The sequence below is a fragment of the Cervus canadensis genome, chromosome 21 (assembly GCF_019320065.1).
Source record: "Cervus canadensis isolate Bull #8, Minnesota chromosome 21, ASM1932006v1, whole genome shotgun sequence".
Classification (NCBI taxonomy): Eukaryota; Metazoa; Chordata; class Mammalia; order Artiodactyla; family Cervidae; genus Cervus; species Cervus canadensis.
In genome coordinates, this window is record NC_057406.1 from 18,194,226 (window position 1) to 18,209,087 (window position 14,862).

The 14,862-nt window shown below is 42.1% G+C and overlaps 1 protein-coding gene across 7 annotated transcripts in view; it reads left to right on the forward strand.

The window, feature by feature from the left end:
* The first annotated feature begins 2,025 nt into the window (after nt 1–2,025).
* RIMKLB (ribosomal modification protein rimK like family member B) overlaps nt 2,026–14,862 on the forward strand; it is a 39,403-nt gene continuing 26,566 nt past the window's right edge. Inside the window, exons 1-2 of one of the 7 annotated variants that reach the window (XM_043440358.1) lie at nt 2,120–2,147; nt 2,827–2,909. The gene's annotated coding sequence lies outside the window, so the exon portion shown is untranslated. Of the gene's footprint in view, nt 2,148–2,251; nt 2,610–2,826; nt 2,910–3,171; nt 3,334–3,914; nt 4,533–14,862 lie in introns of those variants that run through there. The other 6 variants (XM_043440357.1, XM_043440362.1, XM_043440363.1 and 3 more) reach the window with 6 other exon arrangements.

Consider the following 14,862-nt stretch of genomic DNA (forward strand, 5'->3'; position numbering starts at 1 on the left):
ACATACTCCCGGGTTTGTTTTTTTGTTTCCCTGACTAAGTTAAGTGAAAACAAAGTTGCTGTGTTTTCTGAATTTCCTAGGATGTGTCTGGCACATGATGATAGTGTATTGAATGATTGATAGCATTTTTTTTTAAAAGATAAGCAGCTAGTTACTAGTGTAATACTCCGTATCCAGACTTTCACCTATACAACCTGGTTTTCCTGGATGTTCATGGCACTGTGAATTGGGATCCTCTGCTGGGCATGTCTGCAACCTTTTCTCTGTGCCAGTTTCCCTATGTATCTTGGACTCACTGTGGTCATATCTCTGTGATCAAGCTTTGATTGCAAAATAATTCTCTTTTCCTCTTCAGATTGAAGAGAAGTACTTTATGTTCCAGGAGATAGTATCAGAGTGGACTATATAGTAACATTTTAGTTCTGTAGACCTTTCCCTCCTTTCTCTTGAAGGTAGTAGATCACAAGTACTTCCCTGTTGGCTCAGTGGTAAAGAATCCACCTGCTAATGCAGGAGATGCAGGTTCGATCCCTGAGTCAGGAAGATACCCTGGAGAAGGAAATGGCAACCCACTCCAGTATTTCTGCCTGCGAAAGCCCATGGACAGAGAAGACTGGTGGGCTACAGTCCATGGGGTTGCAAAAGAGTATCATACAACTTAGCGGCTAGAAAGCAACAGGTCTTAAAGCACTTTTGCCCCTCTATGTGTATCTTTGATGAAAATTGTTCACTATCCTAGGTTACTCTCAGTGTCATAACATGTAGTAACCACAGCAGAACACCCTAAATCATGCTACATTTCTCAGTCAGGGGACACTGTGGTAAATAAATAAAAAAGCAGACTGTAAAGATTGGGAAAGGAATGCTGAAAAGAATTTCTTGGCTGAGGGGACTGAGAAGCTATTGTGATCTGCAAGAAGGCTGATTTGTTAGGACACAACTGTAGCACAGCTGGGGATATCTGGGGGTAAGAAATAAGTAAGGTTATTTGGAATGACCATCTTCCAAATAAAGTATGATTTATCACAAGATATTGAATATAGTTCCTTGTGCTATATGGTAGGACCTTGTGTATCCATTCACCATAACAGAGTTTGTTAACTGCTAATCCCAAACTTCCAAGCCATCTCTCCCCCAATTCCACTCTCTGAAGACTGTTCTCAGGCTGTGTTTCTCTTTTGTATATAAGTTACTTCATTTGTGTCATATTTTAGATTCCACATATAAGTGATATCATATGGTATTGGTCTTTGTCTGGTTTAACTTCATTCAGTATGGATACTTTCTAGGGTCATCCACCTTTCTACAAACCGCACTATTCCATTCTTTTTAATGGCTGAATAGTATTCCTTCCTACCTATACACATCTTCCTTCCCCATTTACCTTTCAGTCTACATTTGGGCTGTTTTCGACAGATTCATATTCTTACGCTCCTTTGCAGAGGCGTTTTTGGACGTTCCTCACCAGCGTGAAAATATCAGCATCATCTTTTTAAAAATCTGTTCCTTCTCAGCCATATTGTGAAGAAACATACTGAAGTGAACGTTCCTTTTTACGCAGAGCTTGAGTATTTACAAAATGCAAGTGTATTATCACATTTCATTCTCACAGCAACCTTGGAACATACGCTGTTCAGAACAAAGGCTCAGAGAAAGTTAGATAACTTCATTTGCCCAAGGTTTACACTGGTTTCTAAGTGGTAAAGCTGGCTGTGCCACGCGGCCCCGCCTGCATCTTAAAACCTGCCAAAAGCCCTGAGAACATACGATGTCGTTAAAAATTGGCCTCACACTATACATTGTCCTTACTCTGATCACGGAGAAGGACCTCAGAGGTATTTACGATCTTTGTCCCCAGATCTTTCCCTCCTGCCTCCGGAGGGAAGACCACCGTTTGAAAGGACTCGCGGGGACCGGGGTCCGCAGGGGAGCGCGGGCGGTGGGCGGGGCCGGGCGGGAGGCGCCGAGGGGCGGACACGGACACCGCCCACCGCGTCCGGGGACTCAGGGGGCTCGCGTCAGGGGTGGACTAAGTGGACCCCGAGGAGGGGTTGTGAGGGCGGGGAGGGTGTGTACAACGGAAGGGATTCACCACGCGGTTTCGAGTTGGGAACAGACCTCGCCCCTCCACCGGTTTCCCTTTCTCAGTGAGGACGGTTTGGGGGCGGGTGGGGAAGGCGCGTCCTCGAAGCGCCCTCGCGCTCCCATAGCCCTCCGGGTGCGCGCGCCCACCGCCTCGCCTCGACCCCAGAGGCCGCAAGGGCTGCGAATGGGGACAGGGCGCCTGAGGGGCGGGTCCCGACGCAGGTGTCAGATCCCCTCGGCCGGGTTCGACAGGCTGGCTAGCTGGCTCAGCCCCTCGCTCGCCGGCCGCCGCCCCCCCGGCCCGCGGCCGCGCCGCAGCAGCGCCTGGAGGGCGGGGCCGGGTGTTGCGCGCGGGTCCTCGGCACGCGGGCGGGCGGTGCGCGGCGCTTCGGTCTCAGGGAGCGCGGGGCGGCCCCCGCCGGCGTCGCGCGCGCTGTGTGAGAGCGGGGTCGCGCGCGCGCGCGCGCACGCCAGGCGAGTGAGGGAGTGTGAAGAGAGTGTGAGGGAGTAAGGAGCGGCCGGGGGTGAGTGTGTGTGTGGGGGGGTTGAGTGTGTGCCGGGGTGTGGGTGAGGGAGAGCCACACCAACCGCGCGGCTGTGAGCAAGGGGGCGGGGGGTGAGTGGGCGAGGGCGCCGGGCCTGGCTGCTGGAGTCGCGGCGGCGGCGGCAGCGGAGAAAGGAGGCGGCTCCCGGCATCCCGACCCCCTCCCCCTCCCCCTCCTCCCCTTCTCGGACTTCCAGCCCGCCTGGCCGCCCGCGCTGCCCTCAGAGGCCCCCAGCCCGGCGCCGCCGGCCAAGAGCGAGGGAGGAGCCGTCCGAGCCAGGTGAGCTGGACCCTCGCGTCCTTCCCCGGGGGTCGTGGCGAGAGGTGGAGGCGCTCCCGCCCTCCGCCTCACCCCCCCGCCCTCCGCCTCACCTCCCCCCCCCCCGCTCCCCGCCCACCGCGGCCGAGTTGGGGCCGAACGTGCTCCGGAGGAGCCGGCCCGGGCCGGGGAGCCGCCGGAGGCCGGGTTTTGTGGAAGCCGGTGGTCGCCTCAGAGCCGGCGGCGGCGGGCGCGAGGCGGACCCCGGGCGGGGCGTGCGCGCCGAGAGGGGTTGAGGATGCCGGTGCGGGAAGCTGGAGGGAGGGAGGTGGCGGCGGCTTCGGACGCGGAGCAGTGCGGTCCCCCCTCGGCGAGGGGGTGTGGTGACCCGGGAAGGCGCGGCCGAGCCGCACACGCGTGGCGCTAACCTGTTCCCGGGAGTTCGGTAATCGCTGCCGCCCCTGGTGCCATCAGACGGATTCCTGTGGTGTGAGACCGAGGCGGGGGTGGTGATGGTCCTGCAGTTAATTCTGTTCTGATTTCACGGTTTCCTCCTTACGTTTTAGAAAGTGACAGCCATTCCTCGTTTTCCTTTTGACAGTCCTCTGGATAAGAATCGGGTGACATTTAATAATTCCTTGCCATGATTTGTTTTAAGGCATTTGACCATAATGCAAATCTTTTAACCACCCCCCCCCCCAATACAAAATAGTTAAGACGCTAATAACTTCAGATTTGCCTTACTAATTTGTCCTCATCTCTGGTAGCAGATTTGTTTTATCCCCCGTATGTGTGTGAATATAGATGGGGCGTTAATTCTCTTCTGGGAGTGGGATTTTTATACTAACCGTGCTCCATGTAACCTCCTTGTAAATTCTTTCATTGTGCTGTTTTCCCATTAATTACCAGACTTGTTCCCACATCTTTGTGGAGTTGGGTTAGATTTGAAATCTGTATGGAAACTGGGCAGCGTAATATGGAGGATTTTCTTTTTGTGGGCTTGATAGGTTGATTATGGGCTGTTTATGAACAGACTTAAGTTTTAACTAACCATTAAAATGTAAATAGTGTTTATTTTAAACCTCACTTTGATAACATCGGATAGTTTCAAGGTCGTTGAAAAAAACAGTTGATTGTCCAAACACTTTTCAATATTCATTTGGATTAAAAACAGCCTCTGAAATTTCAGTCATGGAGAGTCACCATTTATTTTCTAACTTTCAGAATGAAAGGCTCTCATATAGTTGTAAGGTAGTGACAGTTAAAATTTCTTTTATATTGGTTACTGGATATTATTTGGTTGGTGTGTCAAAGGGGAGGGGGCCTATTCTGTTTTGACGTGATCTTTTGTTTTTTCTATTCTGTCTTGGTTAGCTATTAGTTTCCTTCTTCACCTGTCATAGATTTAGTTGTTAGTTTGGCAACATGGCTGATGTTTTTCTGGCTCTGTTTCCCTTGTTTTCTCTTATCTTCTCTTATCCTTGCCCCCAGGTGCTGGAGTCTGCTTGTTGGGGAAGGTGGGCAGTCTGTGCTTCTGAGAGCCAAGAAGGGGAACAGCAAATTCTGTCTTATGTTCAATCACATTGAGAGTCCTCTACTTAGTCAAGAGCCAGTTTTCTCATCCTGCCTTTCTCCCTGCAGGGGGTAAGGAGCTGTTAAATATCAAACTTCAAGACTTGTGGCTACCAGCTAAAATTCCACTGATCTTAGTTTCTGGTTATGATATCCATGCGTGCTCAGCTGTGTTCAGCTCCTTGCTGCGACCTCATGGGCTGCAGCCCTCTGTCCATGGGATTCTTCGGTCAAGAATACTGGAGTATTCCCACTCCATGGGATCTTTCTGACCCAGGGATCTAACCTGGGAAGCCCAGTTCCTGGTTGGATAAGTTAATCATTTCTCCTGTTTCATCTTGAATATGACACCTAGGGATGGAGGAGAGAGTAACAACAAGAAATTATCCCCCCCCTTTCCCTTCTCATTTTGTCCTCTTTTGCTCACCAGAGGGAAATTACCAGCAGTATTTTATAAATATTCTAACACTTCCTAGCCATATTGTAAAGAAAGTTCTAAAGTGAAGGTTCGTTTTTTCCTCTGAACACCAACCAAGCTTAGTGCATTACTTTGTTGGGACACAAGATGAAACATATCTTTCAAATTATCTCCCAATTTTTACTTTCCCCTATTTGTAGTCACCTGGAATTTGCTACTGGATAAGTCACTAGACTGATCTCAAGTTGTCTCTTCTCCGTCTGATCTGAAGGACTGAACACTGGGCCAGATCAGGGGAATGGGACAGAGCAGAATGAATTGTTCCACACTTTGGGACATAACATTTTCCTCTGGGGAGCAGATAGAAAGCTAAATACAGAAAATGGGTGGAGAAAGAACATCTGTACCTGTGAACAACCCACGAAGAGAGAGAAAATTGAGTTTTATTGTATGTTGTTTGCTGATAGCTGTTTTCTTGGTGGGGGAGTACTTAAGTGATATAGATTTGTAGAGACTTTATGGCTGGTTAGTTTTTGAAGAGTGCTCTCTGCAAGTGTATTGTCATAAGCATTTGAGAAAAGAACCTTTAGAAGTGTTATTTAATTGAGGGAGTAGATTATGATAAGGACAATGAAAAAAGTAGTAGTATTCAATGTTAGCTGTACTGGCATGTGCAGTTGTTTCAAGAGAGGTTGAATAGGGGAGATTAGGTGCAGAGGTTGGGTAAATTGTCTTTCAGTGCTTGGGAATTTTCCTGCTTGTCATATTTTTAGGGTCATTAAGAAATAATACCTTCAAAAATATGTTTATTATATACTTTAGATTTATGTGCCGTACATATCTGTGTAAGTGTTCAGCTTGCAGAAAAGGACTGATTTTCTGGCTTCGTGGTAACTGATGCCATGGTGTTGTTTTCAGTGTTTTCTTTTCCAGTGTTTTTTCCCTTTCAAAATTGGCTTGGAGGACAAAAGCCACAGAGCTAGCCAGCTCTACTCCCTTAGAGTCTGGTGTGCATGGAACCCATCTGCTTATATCTTTTTTCCTCTCCTTACTGACCCTAACCCTAGCCCCTACTTAATTGTTAACAAAAGTAATTATTTCAATATCAGTTGTATAACAAGGATGGGAAGTAGCAGTAGGTTTGGGTTGTTTGTTTTTTATGAGAAACTAAAACTTAAATTTCTAACAGTTACATTGAGATATTATGTGGCAGTTTGCTTGGTGTTGGTGTTTAATATTGAAAATAGCTATGTTTTTTTAATCTCCAGTTATACTTCAGTATAACAAATTCCTTTAAAGTAACTCCCTAACTCTTAACCCTGTCCTTTCTGAGGTTCTGTGCTTCCCATTGGGGATATTAGTAGAGAATAAAATAGATGGGGATTCTGTCCTCATAAAGTGTATGGTTTAACTTCATTGTTCTCTGTTCTTTGCCCTGTCAGTGACTTCTCTCTTCAGTGTCTTGAGGAGTCTACTCTATCTGTGAATTGATGAGTTAGCAGAACAAATTTGTGTGAATATTGTTATGCCAATTTTTTTTTACTACCTTTCTTTCAAAAGTGACAGCACACCACAAAATGTGGTAAAAACAAACAAAAACTGCCCCTTAAATGTTTTTGCTCTGTTCAGCTTAACAGTCCTCCTTTCTCTCTTGTCTTTCTTAACCACTTATAATACTAGCTCTTACCTTCATGTTATTAGAAATAAAAAGATAGAGCATGGATTGGCTATATAAGATCAGACCTGTTCTTACTGCTCTGCTCTTCTGTATTTGGCATCATTTCAGTCTTTTGATACTTTATCAGAAAACTGCATCTTGAAAATACATATGCATTTGCCCAATTATAGCAGCATTGGAATTCTTCCCTGATGTTTTGGAGTTCTCAGTTGTTAGCTTATTCCTTTGACATGTGATGTAATTAACTGTATCCGTAAAGCCTTATTGAATATATTAACAGCTTCCCAATTGTTTTTTTCAGCATAGTGTCGAGAAAGAAAATTTGGAAAGAAGCCCCAACATTTAACATGTTAAATGTGATGAACTTTGAGCTGTACTGTGCATTGCATCTCAGGAACATTTTTGAAATTTTGTGCCACGTTCCAGAGATACTCTGATGTAACATTTCTCTGTTAAGTGAAATCATTAGAAATGTTATTTGGATTCCAGAGAAAACATAGGTTTTCTTTATACCACAAAGCATTTTAAGGATTTTAGTAACTAACCTACAGATTATTTAAAGGTAGCATTTCAGGCCCTTTAGTTGGGAATGTGTGAACATTTGCATGTTAATTTGTTCCTGACAATTTTTTCTTCCTTTTTCCTGTTTTCTTTTTACGGTATAGTATACACCTAAATTTTGCCATCTTAAGAGTTTAGTGGTATTAAGTACACATATATTGTGCAGCCACCACCATAGCCATCTCCAGAACTCTTTTCTTTGTCCTGCATTGTCGACAACCTGTACCCATAAACATTTAACTCCCCAGTCTCAGGGCCCCAGCCATTAACAGCCATCATTATGCTTTCTGTCTCTGTGAGTTTGAGTACTCTAGTACTGGAGCATAAGATTCATTCATATTAAGCATGTAACAGAATCTGATGTCTTTCAAAGACATTGTATGTATAGTGCATTTTTATTTATTCATCTGGCATAAAGGTGGCTTGCATCTGCCCTTGAGCTGTTGTGAATAATGCTGCATGTGTGTACAAATACCTCTTTAAGACTCAGCTTTCAGTTCTTCTGGGTATATACCTAAAAGTGGAATTCCTGGATTGTATGTTGATTCTATTTTTAATTTTTTGAGGAACTGCCATACTGTTTTCCATAGCAGCTGCACTATTTAACATTCCCACCAACAGTTTGCAAGGCTTCCAGTTTCTCCACATCCTCCCCAACACTTGTTATTTTCTGTTGTTATTGTTCTTTTTTCTTTTTGATAGTAATCATCCTGTGTGTGGGGTAGTTTCATGTTTTTGTTTGCATTTTCCTAGTGCTTAGTCATACTGAACACTTTCTTGTTCATGACATTTTAACATCAGGTCATTTTTAGTTCTCTGATGGCTGAGACTTCATTTCTTACCATGATTTTCAGTGTCTTCAGATAAAGTGCATAGTAGATACTCATTAATTAAATGTATTATGCAATTGACTGTTTTGTATATTTAGTAGTTTATCTTTTTTGACTATAAATGAATCCCCAGATATCATTGACATAAGTTAAATTTATTTCTTCCTCATGAAAAAGAGATAGTAAACAGTTTAAGGCTATGGCACTGTGCAGTCAAGTTCTTCTAACATGTAGCTGTGCTTTTCTTAGAATTGACTTACTCCAAATGGATGTTAGAGATACATAACAACTGGAGCAAGGACCAAGGAAGAGTACATCCTTTGAGTATGCTTCCTGAAAGTTGGAGTGCAGTACTTTGACTCAGTGCTCTTTGATCACATTTAGTTGCGAGAAAACCTAGGGAATACAAATAAAGGTTCTTAGTCCTATGACACTTTGCTCAGCTAGATATCAGATACATTATTGCTGAGGGGTAAGAAGATAGTGGATATTGGGAAGCAAGTGGCAGTCTCTGCTATCCAGTATGTGGAATTTGAAGTGACTCTGGGCTCTTCCTCTTTCTAATTTAGACAAGTGACCTCTCTGCTAGTTTAGCTTCACCTGCCAAATGATGATAATAATGTGTCATGGGGAAGATTGTGAGGATTAAATGAGAAGATACAAATAAACTGTCTAACATCGTATTTGGTACATGTAAGCACTCAAAAGTGAATTTATTTTCTTTATTTAAATTCCCTTCAGTATCTTTAAGTATCAAAGTAGTTCAGAGAAATTGAAAAACCTGAATCCCAGTCTTGGATCTACTATTGTGATATCTTGGGCAGGTCATCCCTTTAAGATGGGATATGTTATGCCTGTGTTTCTCACATAATTATATGTGGACCAAATGACATTCACATAGTTGTGTGCAGATTAAATAACAAAATATAGGGACTTCCCTGGCAGTCCAGTGGTTAAGACTTCCCCTTCCAGTGTAGGGGGTGTATGTTCCATCCCTGGTGGAGAAGCTAAGCTACCACATATCTCTCCACCAAAAGACTGAAACATAAAACAGAAGCAATATTGTAGCAAATTTTCAAATAAAGTCCAATATTGTAGCAAATTTTCAAATTTTCAATAAAAATATTCCACAACAACAATCTTAATAAAAAGGTGGGGGGAATGTTTTGTGAACTATAAATGGAGAATGTTTTTAAACCCACTTGTATGCATTGTTTTGCTTTTTGTCTTTGCTTATGTTTCTTTGTATAAAAGGGGGAATTTATAGGTGCTTGTTTATATGTTCCAAAGTGTTGCCTTTCTTTACCTTCATTGTTTTCTGTTTCTGTGTAGACACTCAGTGTTTTACTGTTTTTCTTATGTCTTTTGATGGAGGGTCCCTATTGAGTCTGTACAGAAAAATGGCTATCCTCTCATTTTTTCACCCCCCAAATCATGTGTACACGTTTTTTAAAAAAGGGTGTCATATGGAGAGCGTGAATGAATGTGTCATATAAAATTTGGAAAATTAGCTATTTGCTGTTTTTTGAGGTATAGTCTTTCAAGAATAATGAGGGGACTGTCATACATTTCTTTTCTATCACTGTAATCTTTGATTAATACCTAACCTCCTGCTCCTACTTTCAAAGCATTTCAGTCTACCATCAAGTTAATGTGCTGATGAAAATGGTGTCCAAACAGTGATATTATTGTTAAAGTGGCATCTTAGCTAAAGGATGAGATTTTAGAGGAAGTACCTCTGCAAGTTTCAAAGGGACAGTCGTTTAGTGGGTAATGGGATAACAGGTGTATAACACTTCAGAAAACTGTATTTATTCATTGGTTTGGCTGCCCTGGGTCTTAGTTGTGAAAGATGGCATCTTTAATTATGGCATTTGGGATTTAGTTCCTTGACCAGGGGTTGAATCTGTGCCCCCTGCATGAGGAGCACAGAGTCTTAGCCATTGGACCACGAGGGAAGCCCCCAGGTCTAACACTACTAATTGATTGATTGAGACTCTTCTGAGGTTTTCATTTTATCATTCATTTTCTTTTGTGGTGGTTGTTCAGTTTCTTGAGTCATGTCCGACTCTTTCAGACCCCATAGACTGCAGAGTTTGCTGAAATTCAGGTACGTTGAGTTGGTGATGCTATCTGACCATCTCATCCTCAATCTCCCTCTTCTCCTTTTGCCTTCAAGCCTTCCCATCATCAGGGTCTTTTCCAATGAGTTGGCTCTATGCATCAGGATAATAAAATATTGGAGTTTCAGCTTCAGCATCAGTCCTTCCAATGAATATTCAGGACTCATTTCCTTTAGGATGGACTGGTTAGATCTCCTTGAAGTCCAAGGGACTCTCTCGAGAGTCTTCTCCGACACCACAGTTCAAAAGCATCAATTCTTCAGTGCTCAGCTTTCTTTATAGTCCAAGTCTCACATCTATACATGACTATTGGAAAAACCATAGCTTTGACTAGACAGACCTTTGTTGGCAAAGTAATGTCTCTGCTTTTTAATATGCTCTCTAGGTTGGCCATAACTTTTCTTCCAAGGACCAAGCGTCTTTTAATTTCATGGCTGCAGTCACCATCTGCAGTGATTTTGGAGCCCCCCAAAATAAAGTCTGTCACTGTTTCCACTGTTTCCCCATCTATTTGCCATGAAGTGATGGGACCAGATGCCATGATCTTGGTTTTCTGCATGTTGAATTTTCAGCCACCTTTTTCACTCTCCTCTTTCACTTTCATCAAGAGGCTCTTTAGTTCTTCACATTCTGCCATAAGGGTGGTGTCATCTGCATATCTGAGGTTATTGATATTTCTCCCGGCAGTCTTGATTCCAGCTTGTGCTTCCTCCAGCCCAGCGTTTCTCATGATGTACTCTGCATATAAGTTAAATAAGCAGGGTGACAGTATATAGCCTTGACGTATTCCTTTTCCTATTTGGAACCAGTCTGTTGTTCCATGTCCAGTTATAACTGTTGCTTCCTGACCTGCATGCAGATTTCTCAAGAGGCAGGTCAGGTGGTCTGGTATTCCCAGCTCTTTGAGAATTTTCCACAGTTTGTTGTGATCCACACAGTCAAAGGCTTTGGCATAGTCAATAAAGCAGAAATAGATGTTTTTCTGGAACTCTCTTGCTTTTTTAATGATCCAGTGGATGTTGGCAATTTGATCTCTGGTTCCTCTGCCTTTTCTAAGTCCAGCTTGAACATCTGGAAGATCACGTATTGTTGAAGCCTGGCTTGGAGAATTTTGAGCATACTTTGCTAGCGTGTGAGATGAGTGCAATTGTGTGGTAGTTTGAACATTCTTTGGCGTTGCCTTTCTTTGGGATTGGAATGAAAACTGACCTTTTCCAGTCCTGTGGCCACTGCTGAGTTTTCCAAATTTGCTGGCATATTGGGTGCAGCACTTTCTTTTTTTTTTTTTTTTTAATTTTATTTATTTATTTTTTATTTATTAGTTGGAGGCTAATTACTTCACAACATTTCAGTGGGCACTTTCACAGCATCATCTTTTAGGATTTGAAATAGCTCAACTGGAATTCCATCACCTCCACTAGCTTTGTTTGTAGTGATGCTTCCTAAGGCCCACTTGACTTCGCATTCCAGGATGTCTGGCTCTAGGTGAATGATACCATTGTGATTATCTGCATCATGAAGATCTTTTTTGTATAGTTCTTCTGTGTATTCACCTCTTCTTAATATCTTCTGCTTCTGTTAGGCCCATACCATTTCTGTCCTTTATTGTGCCCATCTATCCATGAAATGTTTCCTTGTCTAATTTTCTTGAAGAGATCTCTAGTCTTTTCTATTCTATTGTTTTCCTCTGTTCTTTGCACTGATCATTGGGGAAGGCTTTCTTATCTGTCCTTGCTATTCTTTGGAACTCTGCATTCACATGGGTATAGCTTTCCTTTTCTCCTTTGCTCTTTTGCTTCTCTTCTTTTCACAGCTATTTGTAAGGCCTCCTCAGACAGCGATATTGCCTTTTTGCATTTCTTTTTCTTGGGGGCGGTCTTGATTACTGCCTCCTGTACAGTGTCACAAACCTCCGTCCATAGTTCTTCAGGCACTCTATCAGATCTAATCCCTTGAGTCTATTCCTCATTTCCACTGTATAATCATACGGGATTTGATTTAGGTCATACCTGAATGGTCTAGTGGTTTTCTCTACTTTCTTCGATTTAAGTCTGTAGTCACCATACACAGTGATTTTGGAACACAGGAAAAGAAAGTCTGTCACTTTTTCCATTTTATCCCCTTCTGTTTGCCATGAAATTATGGGACTGGATGCCATGATCTTAGTTTTTTGAATGTTGTGTTTTAAGCCAGCTTTTTCACTCTCCTCATTTACTGTCATCGAGGGGCTCTTTAGTTCTTTATTTTCTGTACCTTTAATAAATCGCACCCTCCACCACCACATATACATACTAAAGTGTTTCTTCCTTTCTCTCATCCTTCTTAATGCTTTTGTCCCTCTGCCTCTTATTCCCACTCTTATTTGTAACAGTAATACAGTCCCACCTCTTATAGAGACCTTTGGATAAGACAAGGAAAGGAAAAAGGATAAATTTCATATATATTCCAAATTGTGTTTTCTTGGGTTTGGGGGGGAGGAGGGAAGCATTAGAATTTATTGAGAGAAAAGCATTGATAATCAGATCCTTGGTTAAAAACCTTAAGCATAATAAAGTAGGTGTTAAAAGTTTTAATTGAAGTCAATATAGGTGGGTAGTATGATTTGGAGGGACGTTGTTGGGACTGAAGGAACATCTTTGGAAATTCAGGCTATGCTATTTAGTATCACTTAATAAAAAAAAATAGGTGCATTTTTTAATTGTATTAACGTACATTTCTTAATCTGTAAATGGTTACTGTAATCAGTTCAGTTTAATTGCTCAGTTGTGTCTGACTCTTTGCGACCCCATGGACTGTAGCACTCCAGGCTTCCATGTCCATCACCAACTTTGGAGCTTGCTCAAACTCATGTCCATCGAATCAGTGATGTCATCCAACCATTTCATCCTCTGTCGTCTCCCCCCCCCCACCCCCCCCACGCCCCTGCCTTCAATCTTTCCCAGCGTCAGGGTCTTTTGAAATGAGTCAGTTCTTCCCATCAGGTGTCCCAAGTATTGGAATTTCGGCTTCAGGATCAGTCCTTCCAATGAATATTCAGGGCTGATTTCCTTTAGGATGGACTGGTTGGATCTCCTTGCAGTCCAAGGGACTCCCAAGGATCTTCTCCAACACCACAGTTCAAAAGCATCAATTCTTCAGTGCTCAGCTTTCTTTATAGTCCAACTCTCACATCCATACATGACTACTGGGAAAACCATAGTAATATGGTACTTTGACTAGTAATATCCAAGGTTTAATTTGAAGTAATGTTCATTTAACTTTCAGTTTTAAAATAATTCATTATTCAGTTTGGAGTTTGATAAGGCATGTCATTAACATCTTTAAACATTGTGATTCTATTAGATCATCTGTTTATAATATATATCATGTCTCTCACACACACACACACACACACAGAGTTGATTCTTGAACAGCGTGGCTTGAACTGTGCAAATCCAATTCAGTAAAATTGGAATTTTATTGAAATTCAATCCATATTCAATAAATATGTATTATAGTTCTTTGCTTGCTTAACTGAGGCAGTAGTGGGAGGCACTGAGTTAGGGATGCCCATTAGGCACATTAAAACAGGATCTGAAATTCAGTTGAACTCCTGGTTGGAAAAATATATTTAGTAGGTCAGTGGTAGTAGTTGAAGCTGGGCTAAGAATGAGTTTTCTAGAGAATGGAAAGAAAGATTTCAGAATGAAGCCCTGGGGATTATGTACAGGAGGAGGGCTGTCAGGAGAAAAGAGTTAGAGAAGATAATAGGCAAAGACTGACTGTTCACACATTTGTTATTTGTCTGTATAAACCGGATCCAGCTCCTGTATTTCACATCCAGGACAGAATGATGTCATTGAAAGCATATCTGTAGTAATTGCCAAATGGAGTAAATCCTAGTTTTGATGTAAGTGTATATATATTTTTCCCAACATTTTTTCCTTTTCTGTCTTCTTATTCTGAGTTCATTTGATGTATCTTATCTGGAATAAAGATTTTTTCTAGTAGTAAGAGATGTCCTTAATATTATCAGATGCTGGACTGTGATTTTGCTTTTTCCTTAGCAGAATAATTACCATTGGGAAGAGGCCTCTCAAGAAAAATAAATGAAGAAGCATCTTAGGATTCTCATTTAATTAGCCTTGCCTGGATTATTGGAAGATAACAGATAAAGATAAATTGGTGTGCTTATCCATAATTTTCACAGAAAAACTATCTCTAATATAAAATTAAATTTTATAAATTTCCTCTATTTCAAAAATGCTATTTTAGCATTCACTTAGTATCTGATATTTATATATCATTTTCCTTGGTACTTTTAGATGAAGAGGATGATAGTTAGTAGATCTGATTTTACATTCCAAGAAGAAAAATAAGCTCCTATGTGGACATTTGCAAATGCTGTATTTATCTTACACTCTTGGAGAATAAATTCTTCTCATACAGATATATTATTGGGTAGCCAGACTTACTCAGTTAAATGTCAGGGGAAAAGGGGGAAACCATTTTATTTTACAAGGGACCCTTTCTTGTCATTGATTGATTGATTGCTGTGTGGCACAGCTTGCAAGTTCTTAGTTACCCAACAAGGGATTCACCTTGTGCCCCCTGCAGTGGAAGCAGAGTCTTAACCACTGGACCTCCAGGGAATTCCCTCCTGTCTTTTAAAATAGTGAATATGATTTGAACTTCAAGGTAGTCCTTTTATTGGCATACTTTGGGCTCCTAGGCTGTGTAGATTTATGGTTATGCTTTTGACTTTTTATCGTTTTCCTTCATGTTAAGAGGTTGGGAAAAAGAAAAGTAGATG